This window comes from Papilio xuthus, unplaced genomic scaffold (assembly GCF_000836235.2).
Source record: "Papilio xuthus unplaced genomic scaffold, Pxut_1.1 DF826938.1, whole genome shotgun sequence".
Taxonomy (NCBI): Eukaryota; Metazoa; Arthropoda; class Insecta; order Lepidoptera; family Papilionidae; genus Papilio; species Papilio xuthus.
This window is the reverse complement of record NW_013531711.1, coordinates 2,837,527-2,859,102: the sequence shown is the minus strand read 5'-3', so window position 1 is coordinate 2,859,102 and position 21,576 is coordinate 2,837,527. Positions and strand designations below refer to the sequence as shown.

Here is a 21,576-nt window from a genome sequence, read left to right as displayed (position 1 = left end):
TTTCCATTTGAAACAATTCGACCGATTTATTGGCTGAATTGTGTATTGTGTAAACTCATTCATAATTCAGTTAATACTGCACATAATTAATTAACCGCAAATGTACGTAATGGGTACAATTAATTTGGAATATATTGCAGTGCTAATTGAAAGGATTAGTTCTAAGCGAATAGGCCGATGGAATAATTCATTACATTTAATTTAATTTCATAAAACATATTATTAATTTTGCATTACTTCACTATTTTACGATTTTTTGAAATCAAACGACTTTTGTTTTCGATTAATGGCAAAGGTAAACGATTGACGGTAATATCTTTGGTTATAAATTAACTACTCAGAGCATCGGTGGCTCAGGGGTTAAGCACCTAACTTGTAATCTGCATGTCCCGGGTTGGAATCCTGCCATGTATCAATTCGATTTTGGATTTACATACGTTCATTTAACCAACCTTTCGAGAAGGAAAATATCGTGATGCAACCTGCACATATCAACAAAAAATTTCAAACGTATGTGTGAATTTACGGGAGAAAAATGCGGCGACGCGGATCACCACCTGTCACGTTCTGTCTTCCGAAATGGCGAAAAGTGGATTGCGGGGGTTCGTTTGGTATGCCAAATAGACCGTGGTCTCTGCATACTCCTTTGGGTTACAAGGGTGAGTTGTGTTTTTTTTAATATATCGTACAATAAAATATATAAACTACATAACATATAAAGATTAAATATAATGTTTTAGACCTTTTGATGGAATTAATTATCAAATATTTTCCTCAATTTTCTTATACCGCTAATACGTCGTCTGATAAAATATCTCAATTCCGTCTTTTGATGTCAATGGCTTCATTAAAGGAGATAAAGTGAATCCAGATACCGTGGAATTTCATTCGAATTAGCCCTCAAATGTTCCTTTAATTTGTAAATATTTTAGATTGTGTTTTTGTTATTATACGTTTGAGCTCCCAGGTTTTATAAGTTAATTACACGCGTAATTTAGCTAGACAAAGTAGGTGAATCATTTAATTTGAAGACTTTGACTGTACTTATGTAATTGATCGCTTTAGGAATCCTTCCTACATGCCTGGATATCATGTCTGTCACTTTATTTATGCAGCTGACTGTACATACTGTGCCGAACCTCTGTCGGTGATAGGTCTGAATTTTAATGATGATAGAGTTTAAAGTACTGTTTATTAAAAAAAAATATTATAAATAATATGCCAGTACCATCTTGAAAATTGTTCCCTTTGATGTAGGTAGTTGTTTACCGGTCGGGGACCACTTCGGGCCTGACTCACCGTGAAATCGACGACAGGTCAGTGCGCCCACTGCACTCATTATGCCAGCGACAAAGCCAGTCTTGTGTTTTATTTTTAAAAAGTTTACTATATTGAAAGCTAAGCTGCTTTATTTATCAATCAACTAAATAACTTAAATAATCAATGTTCCTGTTTGTGAATTACTTCTACCGGATACACCTGAGTGGTTTCGCATTGATAACTAAATCTACACTAAGGTCCTCCCTTAGTAATTATAACTACTAAGAGAGTCATCCTTATCATCAACATCTAAGATTTTATCTAGGGAATTTCTCCAGGTCCAGTACCATAAATGACTACGGAAATCACCACTTAACAACTTTAAGTGTGAAAATAAGACATACTAGTAAAGTTAAGGTAGTAAAATTATCTGTTGGTTTTAAGCATTTTGGAATATTGTATAATTGTTTTTTTTTATAACAGAAGGGGGCAAACGATCAGTGGGAACACCGAGGTGTTCAACGACGCCCATGGACATCAGCAACCTGGTTACCTTCTACGACCCGTTTTTTGACTCAACAGCTAGAGTAATTCTAAACTGATGTTCATTGATTTACTAAGTTTTATGATGTAGTTAAAACTGTCAACTCATGCATTTTCTCTTTAAAACTGTGTTTGTGCGTAGCGACGTAACAAGAAAACTAGGTCGACTGTACAGTGGACGGTCACAAGCTTTCATAAAGTTTGTTAAAGTTTATTATCAATTTTGTATAAGATGTAACGGAGTAAATGTTTCCATGGTGGTTTTAACTTAGTTAAATATAGCGAATAAATAAGATTTTTGTATTGGATTCAGGGCCACAAATATTGTTTTTATACAGTGATTTAACACATATCAATGTATTATATTTTTACAATTTCTGGATTACAACAATATTATAATATTAGGGTTTCTAATTTGCGAACTTATTGAAAATTGAACCAAAATTAATTTCCTTTTTGTGTAAAAAAGATATACGTTATTTAAAAACTGCGATTGAAGTGATGCGTAAATGTTAAAAGCTAATGCTATTCCCGTGTCGAAGAAGCGCTGAACTGGTATATTTATCCTCTAAATAGGTTAGTTTTTCTAAGAAAAATGTGAGAGATGTGTCAAATATTTAAGATTTTAGTATCAAAAGATATCCTTGACTTGCATAATACTTGTTTACTTTTAAAAGTCGTATTATGTTACGTTCCGTTACTAGCTGTAGGCTGCGACTCCGCTCGCGCAGCATTAAATAGTAGCCTATGTGTTCTTCCACACTATGTTTTACGTCTATGCCAAATTACAGCAAAATCCATACAGCCAAGCTCTAGATACCTTTAAGCAATTATCCATCCGTCCATCTAAACATAATGCATTTATAATATTAGTAAGATTAAATATTATAAAACATAAGTTTTATGGAAATTGATATTCAGTTAAAGTAGTTTGAAGGAGAAAAAAACCTCATTGAAACGATTCATTTTAGGCACGTTTTGCTTTGAAAAGTAAAAACAACTTTGTGAATATCATAAATAATTTAATGGCAACTTCACAAAAAATATGTATTGGCACGATTGAGTTTTCAGAACAAATTCTAACTTTGAATATTTCATTTTATCTGATCAGTTCCTAAACTTTATTTAAAAAAGGAAATTGTGTTTTGCTGTTTACAATTCTACGGGAATGTTATAATATTTATACCTTTGTAGAATTTTTCGCTTGAATTTTGTTAATTGAATAAAAATATTATACCTATCAAATTATATTTTAATATATTAATTAACTGCTACATTTAGTGTTGTTAAGTGTTACTTAAGCAGCCCCTTTGTGACCATTAAACTTCTCAAACTGCGGCGAAATACATTCGTATCTGCATTATCTAATATAGCTCTTGCTAGCGATTTTCTATATCGTATAATGAGTTAAATGTATATCAGTTTTTCTAAACATTTTGTCTCTCAGTGTTCTTTGTATTTTTAGACATTATTAACTAGAATCCTTTGGCGCGAATAGCGCTCTTTCATTACCAAGTCAAGTGTCAGAATCATTAGTGAGGGGACATAAACGTCGACATTTTAGTAAGGCTAGGGTTGTGCCAGTACACCGACATAGTGTCGGATTTTCTTTCTAAAAGTATAAAATTGCGAATAAATGATTTTATCCTATGACATCTTCGAATATGTGTACGTGACTGTCTTACAGTAAAATTTCTATTCCGTCTGTTACCTTTATTCTTTTCCAGCTAGAATTTATATTAATGCATTGAAATACACAGTGTCCATATCCAAAATAGATTTACATTTTTTTTTATATCATAAGGTGGCAAACGAGCTAGCGGCCACCTGAAATCGCTGAAATAGCGAAGTGACCGTTGCCCATAGACATATGCAATTGCATATGCGTTGCCTACCTTTAATCGATGGAGGAGAGGATGCACAGAAAGAAAACATTTTCCCTTTCCATGCATCCTCTCATTCGGAAAGTCCACTTCCACTTCCCATCCTTACCTTATAAGAAAAAGGGTGGGAAGGGAAAGAGGACTAAATTAGGCCTCCGGGACGCACACTCAAAATTTTGCTTGCTTATCTTATGAAAAATGGTAAAAGAAATTAGTTCTTAATTTAGAGTAATTTCTTAATGTTGTGTCCAATTTATTAAACCTGTTTATTTGTTGTTCATTCATGTGTACACTTGCCCGTGTCTTCGTATGCGCGGAATTAACAAAATCTAGTAATAATGTAGCCTATAATCACCTGGATATGGGTTGTAGCTTCCCATAAGTAAAAGAATATTTCAAATAAAATCGGTTATACAGTTTTGGAGCCTATTCAATGCAAACAACCAAACAAATCTTTCCTCTTCATAATATTAAGTATTGATTAATTGGCTTGGTGTTTGTACATCTAGAGCGTCGGTGGCTCAGATGTCAAGCCATTGACTTGCGATCTGCAGGTTCTAGGTTCGAATCCCGGCATGTGCCAATGTGTCTTTCGATTTGCATCTGTAAATTTATCCGACGTTCTTACGGTGAAGGAAAATATCGTGATGCAACCTGCACATATCTGAGAAGAATTCAAAGATATGTGTGAAGTCAACCAACCCGCACTTGGCCAGCGTGGTTGACTATGGCTTAGTCACCCCTAACTTAGGGTAGGCTTCGAGCCCCTCGGTGGGGACGTATAGTGATCTGATGATTGTACATCTATTGTTTTATCGTGTATTTTAACCTAAAGTTGTAATTCATTAAAAACTTATTTAACCTAAAGCTTATATTTAAAAAATACACGTTTTCAACATTCTAATTAAGTAACAAAAGCTTGTTATGTAAACTAATGGAGTGAAATGGTACGGGTCAAGTACAGCACAACAAGTAGTGTAAGCTACTCGTATGTTTTCCTAGTAATTCCATTAATAGATCGGCTCTGCATGCTGGGACGCTCAAAACTATACGACTACCTTGTATCGTAAATTCAAAGGCATTTTTCCATTAAAAGAATATTTGAGTCTTTAATTAACATTTTCAATGGATTTTCAAGTAACGAGGACGGTTGTTGTCTTTATTTAACAGGCATTAAGATTTTATGTGATGAATATTTAAGTTAAATGTTTTAAAATAATTGAATTTGTAATTCTTCTTTTTTTAGCAGATTTCGAAAAGACATTGGTTATCAATTCGCGTGTATTTTTTATAGGTTTTATCGCGTAAAGATGCTACTGGAGCTCCGATTTTGATTTTTTAAATCGAAAGATAGTGTTTGTATGTCGGTCCTTTTTTTTAAGAATTATAAATCGACTTTATTACTAACAAACTTTGTCTACACAAAAACTTAATTAGTAGCCTATGTGTGAAATATTTTGTGTTCTAAATATTTTACTTTAAATTTTCATAGGAAATATTTGAATGTTTACGTAAGTTTGTTGATACCCTAAAGCGCTTTATTCACTGTCTTATACGATGTTAGTCTAATGATGTCGACTTTGAGGTTACCATCCCAGGGGATTTCCTTTGATATAACTTTGCATTCACAGAAATGGGGCAGATGGACTTATTTATCATAGAAATATCTATTTTAAGACACAATATTATAACATTAAATTCAACAAATATTTAAATAAAAGCTTATGTAAATATGCATGTGTTTTAATAGTATGAGATTAATTTTTGGATTTTAATACAATATGCATTTTAAATATAACTATTTTTAAAGAAACTTTTATTAAACTACTAACAAAAATCTTCATTATCTCTGTGATATTTAAGTTATTTAATGTTTATTTTAGGAGTATCGGTAACTTTAGGATTTTCCTTCACACGAGCCCATTACAGAGCGAAGTAAGAAAAAAGGAAAATATCAAAAGTACAATTGAGGTATACAAAGTTGTGCTCAATGTCCCTTCCGTTAACTCTTAAAGGATTTGCGGTGGACAATGATATCCCTCGATTTCTCTTTCCCCTAAATACCCGCAGAGATTTCCAAAAGGATTTGTTCGACTGTTTAATCCGAATAACGCGCTAAAGGTGTTTAAAATCACGTTTGTGTATTTTGTAGAAAATATCTTGTACAAACTATGCTAGAACAATCGAGCAATCTGTCGGGCAACTTATCGAGCAAGCAGTTGTGCAATTAGTTGACCGAATAATTCACTGACTAGTCTATCACGTTAAATTTCCGAATCCAAAATATGTCTATAAAACATATCGTCATCCCTGTCTTTCATCTTTGACAAAATAGAGATAACAATATTAATAGATGCTTTAATGTTACGTCGAATACAGCATATATTATGTTCAAATAGAACTTATTCATAATTTTACATTAAAACTGTTATATAATTTTGGATAGGTACTCTACTCTGCCTCATGCCTGTCTGAAGCTGGGACAAGTTTGACAATTTTTCTTGTTTATTTTCCTTTTACTTTCATAAACTTTCTTTTACAAGTTTGTGATAAAATGTACAAGTTTGAGAAAGTAATTTTCAGCGACATAGAGAAATGTTGAGACGAACAGGTTTTTGAAGTGTGCATGTTTTAAGATTCATAGACACAAGCACGAATTAAGGTTAACGCGCATTACTAAACTTTGCGTCCAACTGCCAACGCCCCGCGTGACGATCATGTAACGTTTTGCTAACAAATTTATATCTTTATCCCGTGCAATCGGATACATAGAGGCGTCGGTGAGCGTACGCCGCTATGATTGCTGGGTGAGGTGGTTCAAGGTAGGCGAGAAGTGGACGAATGCGCGTAAACCTTTAGCGAAATGTGCTTTTTAAAGTTTAAAAATAAATAAAAAGCATCTTATAACATTCCTATGTGTAAGGTGATAAAATTTTACGACAATTTAAATTCTACAGCTGTAATCAAACTTGGAATTGGATTTTTAATCGACGTTCGCTTTGTTCCAATGGATTTTCAAAGTTAAAGAAACAATCACGATACATTAAAATAAAACCACATTTCGCGAACATGATTTATTTTATTTGTATCTGGCCGCAAAACCGTATTCATTCCAGATAATCTCGAAAACGACTGGACCAATTTAAACGGGACTTTTACTGGACGGTAGCTTATATTTGCGGGTGTAACTTAGGCTATTTTTATAATTCGGCGCTAACGAAGTAGGAGCGTCGGTGGCTCAGGGGTCAAGCACTTGACTTGCAAAATGCAGGTGCTAGGGTGGAATCCCGCCATGTACCAATGTGTTTTTCGATTTCCGATTTATATACGTACATTTATCCGACGTTCTTACGGTGATGGAAAACATCGTGATGCGAACTGCACATTTCTGTGAAGAAATTCAAAAGACATGTGTGAAGTCAACTAACCCGCAGTGGGCCAGCGTGTTTGACTATGGGCTAATCACCCTTAACTTAGGGTTGGCTCCGAGCCCCTTAGTAGAATCGTATAGTGAGCTGATGATGATAACGAAATCGCGGGCAACAGCTTTAATAAACATGTTGATTTAACATTAATATTCCCAACGATATTCTGGTTCATTTTCTAACACTGTGTTATGACTGCAAATTAAATTTTTGATGGATACTGTTTGCTGTTCTACATTATTCTTTCCATCAATCTTTCGTAAACCAGATTTTAGTTTTCGTATAGTTATACCTTTTTTAAATATCCGAATATCGTTGATCAAACTATAAAACCGATTTTTACTAAAAAACATCATATAATATTTCACGATTGAGGTGCGCCTGAAAACATTTCAGCAACATTTTGGCTGAAGACATTGATTGACAGTTTCCAATTTTTCTAAAGCTTTTTCTCTAGCAGGGTATACCTTTAAATTATTCGGCCTTCACACAGAAATGAAAAGTAAGCTATGCTTATCAAATATTGTGTGAACTAGAAACATACAAAGTATTATAACATTAAATAAAATAATTACACGACTGACTAGGATTCTAATAGATGCAATAGCGCCATCTATTATCTACGAATAAAACTAAAGATTTTAATATTTTTAATTGAAACTAAACTAACTAAAAAAAACTGTTAAGTAACATGTTCTTTAACAACATCTGAATGAATCTGAAATGATTGAGCAATGATAAAAGTTATGGGGACTGAGATTTAAACTTGTTCTTTCACGATTTTATTAGAATTTCAACATTCGAATTTTAACTCTCACTTCCAGTATATTTGCTTTTTGCTGAAATAATGTACACTCAGGAGAAGTATACGAATCGAATGACACCTCATTCATCAAAATCGATTCAGTCGTTTTGCTTCTAGTTACAATGGAATACATAGAAACAAACTTATATACGCGGGAAAAGCGTTTCCTTTTTTATCAGTCGCGTAAAAAACAAACTACTTACTTATTAGATTATCATCACTTATCACATCGTCACATAACAAGAGCTCTTCTATCTTTAAAATTGATTTTTTTTAATAAAAAAAAATGTAAGTTTACTTCATTTCTTTCAATTCCATGTACTATATATCCTTTGTATAAATTGCTCGTCATTGTTCTTGAGTGTCGCAGTAACAAATTGATGACAACGCCAGCGGTTAAAATAATGTCATTAATTAATGTTGTACCTTTTACAAAAAGCCTTCATTGTTTATTTAAGTCAAAACTTAATGTTATTTAATTAAGATAGAATTGTTTGTATAATGGAAGTTCTTTAAATTAGAAATAATTTATTAAATAATACAAACGAGTCACATTTGTTCAAACAGAAATAAAAAACGCGTGCGTTAAAACACGTTCAGTTTTTATTGTTTATAGTAGCTTCCTAAATAATTAGTAATTCATATTTTATACGAAAAATGTTATTCCTTTTGGCTTTATGAGTTTGTACACAATTTAGATTTGCGTAGTAAAGACGGTACGTTTTGAGTTATAAAACTACTAATCCTATTAACAACCTCTAATCTAAAATCCTCAGAAGATCGCGTGACCTTTGATAATAAATCTATTTACAATAAAGGTGAGGAACATTTTAAATACACCCTTATAAACAAGAGCTTATCCTTAGGTCTACGTTAATACGAAATTAGCAGTACAAGTACAGACAAATTTAATTCATAAATTCAGTTTAAAATTATAAATAAATAAAGATAGATATACATATATTTTGTGATTATATCGGTCAGGTAAAATTTTTATTATGTTTGTTTTGTCCAAGCGAAGTCGTGGCGGTTCGCTAGTCGTAATAAAACTGCCTCGACAAACTTGACGCAGCTAATATAATAGTTAAATAAAGCCATCGGCCTTTATATTAAAGCATATTGCTTTCTCGACATCGTCATCGATTTTATTATGTGATTTTAGTAGGCCAGCAATATTGTGATATTGATAGTTATATCTGTAGCATTATTATTTTATCTTCTATGTATATATAAAAATCAATTGCTGTTCGTTAGTCTCGCTAAAACTCGAGAACGGAATTATCTTGGTCTTGCAATGTTCTTGGAGGTTCTAGGGAAGGGTTAAAAGGTGAGAAAAATTCGAACAATTGCCGGGAAAACTCTTTAGGAACCTTTTTTAATATCGCGCGGACGGAGTCGAAGACGACACCTAGTTAATGATAAAAAGATTAGAAATGTTCTCTATTCGTTCTCTTTACTTAATCGCTATCTTGTTCTTAAAAGATTTTTTTTATAACAGAAAAGGGGGAAACGAGCAGCGGGAGCACAAAGGTGTTCATTGCCCATGGACATCAATACCAGAGTAACCGCAGATGCGTTGTCGGCGTATAACATGGTGATACGCTTGCTTCTTGAAGGATCCTAAGTCGTAGCAGTTTGGAAATACAGCCGAGGACAAATCATTCCCCAAGGCGGCTGTGCGAGGAGGTTGTGGAATGCCATCCAGGTTCCTTCCAGATGGTGTGGATGAGACTTGGCTGTCTGTCATGATATGGGAAGAAAGACTAAAAGATGTGTAAAAATTGTACAAATTTAATTATGATTTTGTCAAGAATATTTAAATGCGTTTATACGCACCTCTTCAGGAGAGAAACAAAGAGTGGGTCTGTTTTATATTAATTACATTTTCATTGTTCATACTGAAAGGACCTCTATTCTTGACCCTTTCGCGGCGCGGGTCAACGGTCATTATACCTACAGCTTAACTAAACGAAACCTAAATAAATATGTTTCTGAGGTTAAGTGATACGTCTGTTCTTGTTACTCGTTCCCATAAAAATAATTTAATATTTATGAAAAGTAAGTAAATAATATTTAAAAAGGACTGGACTACATATACACTTGCAATGCAAAAGTCAAAAGTGTAAATAATCTTACTAATATTATACTAATTTCGAAAGTTGGAAATCTTCCGAACGATTCAAAGGATCTCATTGAAATTTTTCATAGATGTAGAACAATGTTTGGAAGAACACATAAACTATTTTTTTTATTTACGCGCAGACACAATCGCGGACTGTTTCCGTTGATAATGTCAAATGAAATCAAGCAAGTTTTTATTAATTAGAAAGCGTTTACTATCATAAAATATAAATATGTTACTAGTCTGGTCATCCTTTAAATTATTCCTTTATTATTCAAACTACATAGTGCACGTATTAATAACATTGGCCATTGATTGGTATTGCTTTCATAGCAACATTGTACATTGCAATGTAATTTGTAAGCCTAACTAACACTTGTATTCAAGTATGCAGGCAGAATAACATAGTATGTATTAATATGCAATTATTGTTTAGGGTGTGTATATTAAACCAAAAGTGTAAAACTAACGTGGCCTGACCACAATCAAGTACTCCTACTATAAATGAAACACTCCCTATATAGCCGTACTCTAAGGGTAGCTGGTTAGGACACTAAGTAAAAAAATTGAACATGTTTAACTGCGATACCCAAGTAAATCTTTTTTTTATATTGAATAAGCCTTAGTGTTTAGTAGAATCCTACTTGATAGTAAGTGGCTATGTGATCGAAGGATGGTACACACTAGTTTAGTAAATCCAAAAGCACCGCTTCGGCTCCTCTCCTATTATTAATTTTTAACCGTACAGATGTTATCGGTATACTAAACGTGATAATTGAGATGGAAATAAAGAATTAAACTTCATATGTTTTACTATTATAATTTTAGACATTATTAATTAGAATCCTTCGGTGCAAATGACGTGCTTTCGTTACAAAGTCCATTGTCAGAATGAATAGTGAGGGGACACAAACGTCGACATTTTAGTAAACCAAGTGTTGGGTCAATACACTGCCACATTTTCGGATTTTCTTCCTACCACTAATAAAACCCATTATTTTACTTTTAAAGAAGTTAAAGTTTAAAGCAAGCTCGCATATTTTAACACGAGAAAACAATATAGATTCAACGTTTTATTTTGTCTGGTCTCGGAGTAAATCCATTACAATGAGTTTAGACATGACTCTATAAATATTTCATAAGAGAAAACATCGCGAATGTGAAATTCTATTTGAAGCAGTTTTGCTTTCACGTTAAATAAACGCTGTCAATATTAAGTACATACATTTATAGAAAAAGCTGTCTTTCAATATAAGATGTTACTTCTATTTTTATTTAACGAAATATAAAAAATAAAGTAAAACCGATATTTATTTATAACAGTTTAAATTTTTTGTTCTTTTTTCTTGAAACATTTAAAGCCATGATCCTAAAAGATCTTTTCATCTATAAAAAGATAAATACTATTTATTCTTTTAATTACTAGAAGTTTAGACTATTTTTGCATTAATACTTCTGCATATTCCGAGTGTATTTCTTTATGATAGATAAAGACATTCACAATGTATGAAACATTCAACTAAACATCAGTCGATAATTTTGTACAAAATATTTAAACGGTCATTTATCCTACTTTCTATACGGCCATCGTCATAAAATGAAGATACAGCAGTTTCTTCCTGAACGCATATGTCTACCGGAAATGTAAAACATTTTGGTAACTTTTTTACAACATCATTACGATTTAATTATATATTTATATAATTATTGGGTAAGTTTAAAATTAATTAGATTTTCCCACTCATTTTACTAATAAAACAATTGTAAAACTTGCGAAACTAATTTATTAACAATAATTTCGATAGAAATGTAACAATTGTGAATCGCAACTTAATAAGTACGTACACGAAAAAGCACTTAAAACATTAAATATGAACGTAGACTGACGCCGCCGGGTAAAATATAGTCTGCCTCAGCGAAATATTAATGTCCTTCGACCGGACATTCATTGTATCAATATAACTTTAAGTTTTCAGTCTCGTAGTACTTCTTTTTATACTAGTTTTAAATTACATTGTAACATCTTCAAATAATAATTGCTATAATAACGTTTTACCAGTGACATAGCCAGTATTTTAACCGTGGTAGAGTGAATAACAACAACATTTCCGCCGAACTCTCTTCCGTCCTCCATTCGGGAAAGTACATCGCTGCCTGCCTTCAAAACGTGTCTAAAGGAACATCTTATATCACTATAAGTTTTTATTTTTATTTTAAATGTATAAGTTATATTATATATATAAACATTATATGTAAGCATGTATTTATTTATGTATGTATTTACCTATATATTTATGAATTTATGCATTTATATTTATTAAATTTAAGATTCAAATAGTTAAGTTTAGTAGTACGTAAGAATTTATAAATTTATGTTTACTTGTACACATACTGTTATTACCCACTATACATCCTCTCTGTATCGCAAGGTTAGCTGTAAGAGAACTCTTTTAGAGTTAAGCTCACCTGTACATTATTGTATTTCTATGTAATGTTACACTATGTACTTTAAACTGTGTACAAAGCTTAAATAAAATAAAAATAAATAAATAAAAAAACATTTGTTGTACGAATTATCCGGCTTGATCGGAGAAATACCATGACCGCACAGTAGACAGGCGTAAATTGGAAGCAATTCCGCATTACCAGAGGCCTAATTTTAGTTCTCTTTAGATATTCATTTGGCGGAGGAGAAGACGCGTTGGAAGGAGATATATTCTCGTTCTTCGCGTTCAATCCTCTATTGAATAAAGGTAGTCAACGAATCGGCAGGTAAGGGCTGCGGTTACTTCACTGTTTTGGAGGATTTAAGTGGAGACTTGCTCGTTTACAACTAACATAAAAAATATACTATTAAAAATCTACGACGTAGATGGTCTACGTTGTAAAGAATGAATTGGACGTAACCAGCGTAAATTCTACGCAGACTAATTATTTTCATGTCTTTAACTTATCTTCCTGTTACAACGGTATGTAATATATATACATATTACCTATGTCTTTTAAGAACTAACTTAGAAGTTACATTAAGTAATTATGTTCAGAACTTCTTAACATTTATAATGAACTAAATTTCGTCTTAAATATTCTATTTTTGAACGACATTTTTTTTGTAGAAAGTATATAATTAGCTTAAGCCAAACTTGTGTGAGGTAACGGAGTGCGCGTGGGAAAGTTAATTGAATTCGAAAAGTGGCAAGAGGCGTGCGGCTCTCGGGAACGAGGCGAGGCTTGTAAAACGCTTTGAGTTGTTCTCTAATTGCTCAAAATGTTAGAACACATCGTCGTATGAATTCTGATGTGCAGCCATACGTAACCTCGTTATGTTTTCTCATGAATTTAAAACGATACACATTTATTTCCTAAATATTTAACTTATTTGTAATGAAGATTGTAGTATACAAATTTGCGTTTTAAGGCAATGGTCATATACAACATTGGTAAAACGTTAGGTTTACTGCATTTGTAGAAACATAATGCGTAAAAAATTTTAAACTTACAAGTGTTTAGTTGTAAATAAAGAATTAAAGACTGGCCATCACGACGGCGGAGAAAGAAACTATAACAAATAAAAACGAGGAATATTACCTAAGATATCTGAGTAAGTGTAACAAAAAGTGTTAACGAAAAAATATAGACGAATTGATAACCTCCTTCTTTTTGAAGTCCACAAAAAAAAGTGTGGTTGTAAAAAAATCAAACAGTTCACAAAGAAGCAATAGGTAACGAATATCGAGCCGGCTTTGTGCTATGAATGGGCAGCTTTACGTAGAGGCTTCGAGCTATACTCTCAATAATTAGCAACCATTTCGAATACCTGCACTCGAACCAATCCCGGATTAAATTCGTACATATCGATTTTGTTTTCTATTTATCGTGAACTGAACAAATACGAATACATAACATAACAAGCTGTTATTCACCACTACTAAAATAGACCAAGCATTTAGTTTATTTGGTATTAACAAACATGAATTACATTTAAATGCATTTATTACTTCGCAAGGGCGATTTTGCCCTTAATACGAGTACTAAATCTTTCTTACATTACAAATTTTTGTCTTCAAATAAAACTTTATTAAACTTTAAACTAGCTGGCGCCCACGACTCGGTTTGCCCGGATTAATAAAAGAAAATACTTCAGGCTACGTTCTACATCTATGCCAAATTTCAGCAAGATTAATGCGGCCGCTCTTGACATACCTTCTAACAAAAATCCATCCAAACATTCGCATTTATAAATATTAAGATCACAAACAGTGAAATCACGAGAATAGATTCAAAAAAATAAATATAAGCGATTTTAATTTGTATAATGAAATTGCTTTTAAAAGTAATAATTTATTCAAAACTGAATGTTAAATGTAACATGAAAGGTGCGGCTAATCAGATTTACGAAAGAAGACTTTTCATGGACCGATATTAAATTTGCATGAGCCATTTCTAAGGCATCAATCGCTCACGTCGTGCGCTATTAAATCAAAGAGAGAATTTATTTTGTTACTCTTATTGTTAATTTTAATATTTTAAAAGTAATTTTAAACTTAAGTAAGTAAGAGCGAGTCGCGCACTTGACTTGCAATGTGAAGGTCTTGGGTTCGAATCCCGCCATGTACCAACGTGTTTTTCGATTTCCGATTTACATATATACATTTATCCGACGTTCTTACGGTGATGGAAAACATCGTGATGCAACCTACACATATCTGAAAAGAAATTCAAAGATAGGTATGAAGTCAACCAACCCGCACTGGGCCAGCGTGGTTGACTATGGCCTAATCACCCTTAACTTAGGGTAGGCTGCGAGTCCTTCGGTGGGGACGTGTAGTGATGATGATGATGATGAATTTTAAACTTTATGTGACAAAATTTTTTACCGTGAAATTCAACCGAGGTGTATCAAATCATATTTTTGTAGCAATTTTTTCAAAGAGATTGTGAAAGAAGATAATAGGTTTTAATACAGTGGAATCTTACCGTAATATTAATCGACATAATTAAATTTATTAAATTAATGGCATACTCTTAGTAAAAAAAAATATATGTTCTTATAATTTTTCGATTATACGCTTTATTTGTAAATTTAAAAAGTGTTTTGCGTTATTTATGGAGAGATATTTTCTCTACGTCGTCTACAATAGGCGTTATTATATTTAAGTTATCTTCAAAGACTTGTTTTGGATGAGATAAAACTTTTGTTTGTACAATGACGGCTGTATTTTCTAAAAGCTTCAAAATATATCTAAGCAAATGTTTTTCAGACATATTGTCATAAATTTTAATTTTACATTGTTTATTTTATTAATTGACTTCCTTTTATCGATAGAGTGATATCATGTTAGACATTTATTGATATAAAAGAAAAGAGGAGAGATTAGAACTATTATAATAGAGTTGTCGAGCATTTTTTTTTCTTTTTCGCAAATGTTTTCGCAATTAACTTTCACAATACAAAGCTACGATAAAATTTTCTTTCTGTGCATCCTCTCCTCCGTCGATTAAAGGTAGGCAACGCATATGCAATTGCGTATGTCTATGGGCAGCAGTCACTTCGCTATTTCTGCGATTTCAGGTGGCCGCTCGCTCGTTTGCCACCTTATGATATAAAAAAAAATCAACGTATTCTAATTGTTACTTTACAACATCAGATAAAAATAAGTTGAGCGTTGTCCTGCTATTTATGGAAGGTTTGCATACGGTGACGCTATTAGCAAGGTTATAAATATCTCGCATAGTTTGTTCGTGTAACAATGTATGTGACAACATTTTTAGTTTATTAAATCTAAATAGAAAGACGCGAATTGTTTTATTAAATTTAATTCCAATTATTTAAAAGTTATTTACCTACAGTTTACTTTGATAAAATATTCATCTGTTAAATATGAAAATCAAAACAAATCAACCAAATGATTGCGAGATAAAATTTGACTGCAGGTTTTAATCCTTTTCAAAGTATCGCTCTCGCTAATTAGCGATCGTATGAATACATCGTTATATTCAGATTATGTTTGGAACATTGATTTTGCGAATAGTGTATATGGTTTTAGTACTCGTATATTGGTATCAATTAATTAATATTTTCGTGTGTATTTCAAATTTGGTTACAGCAATTTTCTTCAAATATAACACTGGAATGGTTCGCCATGACGCCAATTGCATTCTTTTATTTAGATTCTACTGTGAACAGATTATGTGAAATTCACAAAATTATTTTTGATGAAAGAAAGAAAGAAAAGTTTCTATTATAGGTAATACAGATTAAACCAACAAACAATAACTAACATAATAATAAATGCACATAACTAAGAAATTAAATTAAACTTAAGTTACCATTTAATGATTTTTGAAGTTTGAAATTATTATTAATTATCTTAAATAATTAATTATTAACAAATAATAAATAAATAAATAAATAAAACTTCTTTATTGCCATCACACAAATACATCAAAACACACAGTAATTACAAATATATATTTATATGTATGACGACAATGGGCTGCAGGCTCAGCGTGTACCGCATGGCATGGCCATGCGGAGCTGGTTTTCAGCCTGTCCCGGTAGGCCACGTTATGATCGTTCAGAGGTGCCCATCAGCCTGTTTATGTAACATGTGTTATATTTTCCTACAAAATATTTATTGAAAAATATAACAGGATATTTTCTTATAAAATCTAAATAAATAGGAAATTTTAAACGTCACAAGTCGACCCTTTTCAAAGCAGAAATTGACAGGAATGTCCGTCTCAAGACAGGTTACCCTGTTATGATGATAATATTTATTTAGGCAAAATGTATTCGAAGCGGATATATTGTGTTTTTAATTAATACTGTATTCAACAGTGTACAGGGATTCAACTCAAGGTATCGGATTTTGGGTCAACCCAGGAACCGATATCGTACTCAACATATTTAGTTGCATAAAATTAATATAAAGTTTATTTTGTCCACAACATATTAATGGCCTGATATAAATTGATTTTGTGCCTACCTTGACCTGAGTCGTATCCTGAAATAACTTAATTGTTTATCACACCGATGAAAGCACTTCGTTGCATAATTGGTTATATAATAAGCTGAAATAACATTAAATTATTAGTTACTAATTGAAGTGTATCATTGTTAATTAAGCAATTAATAACTGATTAAAAAACGTAATTAATTTTTCACACAAGTTTTCGTTAAAATAAATGCGTTATGATGTTAGTGATATAAGTTCCATTTTTAATAAATATTTCTTCTTTCTTATACATGAAAATAAAACGTATTATTTTTTTCTTGAAAAACCTAAAATACTAAAGAATATAATTATAAAATTGACACAACACATTTCGAATAAAAAAAAGAACTACGGAAATCGAATAACCAGGAGCGGAGTTACGAAAAACCAAAAGTTAAAATAAAAAACATACAGGTGAATTGAGAACCTCCTCCTTTTTTAGTTCAGTTAAAAAAGAATCTAATCTATCTAATAAGAGAAAGAAGTTCAATTGCATTTTATTTTTAGTAAAGAAAAAAAGACTCCAAAAAATTCGATAGGTATAATATATATTACTAACTAAACAATCTAGCAGATTTTGCTAGGTGTAATGTCGATTCCAATAACTAAAAATTGTCTCAACCAATATCACGCTTCACTCGCACGCTTTCCGCGAATACGAACTTGTTAGAGACCTTGCTGAATAAAATAGGTTACCTATCGGTAAATGATTTAGTTCCGCACTTGACCCACTGCACTTGCGTGCACTGTGGCCTAGATATGTAAACAGTTTAGCAGTTCGCGTCGTAAATTGAGTGTCCACCAGACTTTAATAATGTTATCCCGCACCACCGCTACCTCCAACATATTCAATTTACATCGACCTTCATATGCTTTTAACTGGTAAAAATATTTACACTTAATACAGGAATATTGGAAAACATTCAACCCGATTATCTTAACTCAATTTAAATTAAATAAGTAATAACTCTCTGGTAGAATTGCGTGACACCATTTAATTTAAAACCGCTAAAGCGTAGGCTTTGAGATGTCATAACATATAAAATGTTAATGGAATCTTACTAATATTATACATGCGAATGTATGGATGAATGGGTAGATGTTTGATGCTATCTCCAAAACGGCTGCGTGGATCTCGCTAAAATTTGGCATAGATGTCGAACAGTTTGGAAGAACACATACTTATATACGTAGTTTTATTCACTCAGTGCGGACGGAGCAGCTTGCCACCGCTAGTATTGAAATAAATATAGAAATATATCGTACCATTAAAAGCATAACAACTGTACCATTTTGTAACTGATTTTAATAAACAAAATATTACTCAAGTTTATAGGCAATCTCAAATAATATATAGAAAATAAACGAGACCATTTCCAATGTAACACCTGAATCCGTGCAATCCCCAGATTATTGAAAAATGATCCCCAAGCGATTCCACGAAATGGTTATCCATTCGGCGTTGTCGCATAAATCTTTTTGCAGGCGAATTCGATACCCCTTTTAAAATTATATAAAAACAAATTCAAAATTATTGAAACAAGGGTAGTAAATCAATTTGTAACAAAGTATTAGATTTAAAGTATAGGATTATTAACGAATTATGAAAACTAATTTTTCCTTAAATTCGTCTTGAGACTTTTAAGAAGAGATTTATATGAAAAATCTTTAATTACTAATGCCCTACTCAGAGTTATGATCACTAAGAGTGGCTTAGGGTATACAATTAGTATGAGAAATCTGCGCTAAGTTTTTGTTAATGTAATCATTCTTAGGGGTCAAGCACTTGATTTGAAATCTGCAGGTCCTGGGTTCGAATCCCGTCACGTACCAATCTGTTTTTCGATTTCCGATTTACAAATGTACATTAATCCGACGTTCTTACGGTGAAGGAAAACATAGTGATGAAACCTGCACATATATAAGAAGAAATTCAAAGGTATGTGTGAAGTCAACCAACCCGCAATTGCCGAGCATGGTTGACTATGGCCTAATCACCCTTAACTTAGGATAGGCTCCGAGCCCCTCGGTGGGGACGTATAGTGAGCTGATGATGATGAATCATTCTAAGGCCCCGATCTCTACTTAAAAATAATGAAATAATGCGGACATACAACTAAAACTATTTATCATAAACTTTGGTTCTATATTTTATTCTTGTTGAATGTTTGAATATAATTTAAGTTTTGGCTTGTATTGTTTTTTGTCGCCGAGGCTTGAAAGTTTTATTAACTTATTATTTATATAAGTTATTTAGTAAATCAACGTCCTAATAGGGCTCGACAGATTATTAACTCCACGGTACGCAATTTTTCAATTTAAATAACGCTTCGAAGAGCGTTTATTACGGTCTCTTAAAATAGAAAAAAAGTAAGATTAAAATGAACGTTTACTTAAGGTTAGAAATTACACGTTACTTTTACAACGATAAAATATTCTGGAAATAAACAAATACTGCCATTTATGCGAATTTAATGACAACAATATTTTTTTCGTATATTATAAACTAGCTGTCGCCCGCGACTGCGTCCGCGTGGATATATAAAAAAAACTTAATTAGTGTTTTTTCAGACTATGTTCTATACGTATGCCAAATTTAATCGAGATCCGTTTAGCTGTTCTAGAGATATCTTCAAACACCCATCTATCCATTCATCCACATCATATCAAACAGCTAAATAAAAAGCAGCTCTTCATGGCATAAATTGGAAAAAAAAGAATAAATAGTATAGTATGTCCGTCTCCTGGCTCTAAGGTACCTCTTCACCAATTTTCAGCCATATCGGTAAAGTCGTTCTTAAGTTATAAATAGTGTAACTAACACTATTTTCTTTTATATGTATAGATTGCATGTAACAAACAATATCTCTGTTTAATGAATACGTTATCGTAAATGTTTGTGTTTCAATAAAATTAATGTTGTTTAAATGATATTCATGTCATGTTTGTATTAACGCCAACATTTATGATTTAATATTTACAAAATTGCGGTTCACCGACAGCATAAATACAGTTCATAATGTAGTCAAAATGAAATGATATTTTTATTTAAATGAAAAATATCACATTCTTTTCACTGATAAAGCTTTACATTTTGTCATTTAAAAATCATTAAATTCAAACTTTAAATTTAAACATTGAATCAATATATATTAAGTTTTAATAAATTAACGCTTAAGATTTGTTAAATAGTTTTGTTAAAAAAAAACTATTTCAATATGTCTTCCACAATAATAATAACACTTAATTTAACAAAATTATTTCTTAATTTTATATCCTAAAAGACGAAAGTAAATTTGTCTTAGAAAATTATAAACAAGGCCTCATAACGACAACAGCGTTTGACCTCTCTATAGCTTTTCAAGAGTTGGTACTTGATAAATGTTCATAATACCGAGTTTTGGGGCTTCGACGTCTCTTGAATATTCATTAATATTATTGAGACAAGCTAAGTAAACTTGCTTATCTTTGGTACGGTAATGTTTTATAAGATTCTAAGAATTGTTCTGATTTAAACTTCAAATGAATTATATTTAAAATACTGGAACAGTTATTTTGGAAAGAAATTTAAAAAAAAAAACATAACCCAGAAATTATTTATAAAATCTTCTTTAAATTGAAAAACTTTCATTGCCGAAATTGAAAAAAAAAATACTTACAAATTTTGAAACTGTCCATCTGGAACCATAATCTGAAAAACAAAAAATAATAAATTAAGTATAATAAAATAAAATAACACAGTAGTAAAATATAATTTCATAATACTAGGCGTACTTAAAATAAAATCTGACAAACTAAGTTCACTTGTTTTTTCTTATTCTGATATAATCGTCGAATAAGATTTCTCCCCGAACACAGTTGAGACATATAAAAAGCATTATATATTTCAACTGATATATAAAAACATTACGAAAAAGTTATTAATGTATGTCAAAGCATTCAACGACAAATGCTGGAGTGAAATATTCAAGAAATTCTCGTTAATGAAGACTTTTAATTAAAATATTTCACAGAAATGTCAATCACAAGTCGGAGTTGTAGTTCGAAGTGAGTTGAATACGCGATGACCCTTGTCAACAACCATTGTTTGGGGACTGCGGAGAAAATTCAATATGCCGTCACAAATTACCGTTGATCTTTTAGCTACCACATGTTTTTTTTGCTTAACCCGTTTGCTAGAAGTTTTTTTATCGGGCACACAAACTTTTTTTTATATATTAAAAGATTAATAGTGTTCATGTTAATGTTCAACGATTCGAACCGTATATGCCACACTTTTTCTTATAAGGAAAGGAAAGGAAGTGGACTTTCCGGATTAGAGGACTCCAGGAAAGGGAAAACATTTTCTTTCTGTGCATCCTCTCCTCCGTCGATTAAAGGTAGGCAACGCATATGTCATTGCGTATGTCTAGGGGCAATGGTCACTTCGCTATTTCAGCGATTTTAGATTGTGCTTGCTCGTTTGCCACCTTATTAAAAAATCCTATACTATGTACTATACTATACTTGTAGGTTCAATTATTGTTATATTTTATTTTGA

General features: G+C 32.0%; 1 protein-coding gene across 1 annotated transcript in view; it reads right to left on the bottom strand.

Moving 5' to 3' along the window:
• Window positions 1-20,729, bottom strand: part of rsh (Rap GTPase activating protein radish) — a 92,078-nt gene extending 71,349 nt beyond the window's left edge. The window contains exon 1 of the mRNA XM_013317401.1: window positions 20,696-20,729. The gene's annotated coding sequence lies outside the window, so the exon portion shown is untranslated. The remainder of the gene's footprint in view (window positions 1-20,695) is intronic.
• Between the last annotated feature and the right edge of the window lie 847 nt (window positions 20,730-21,576).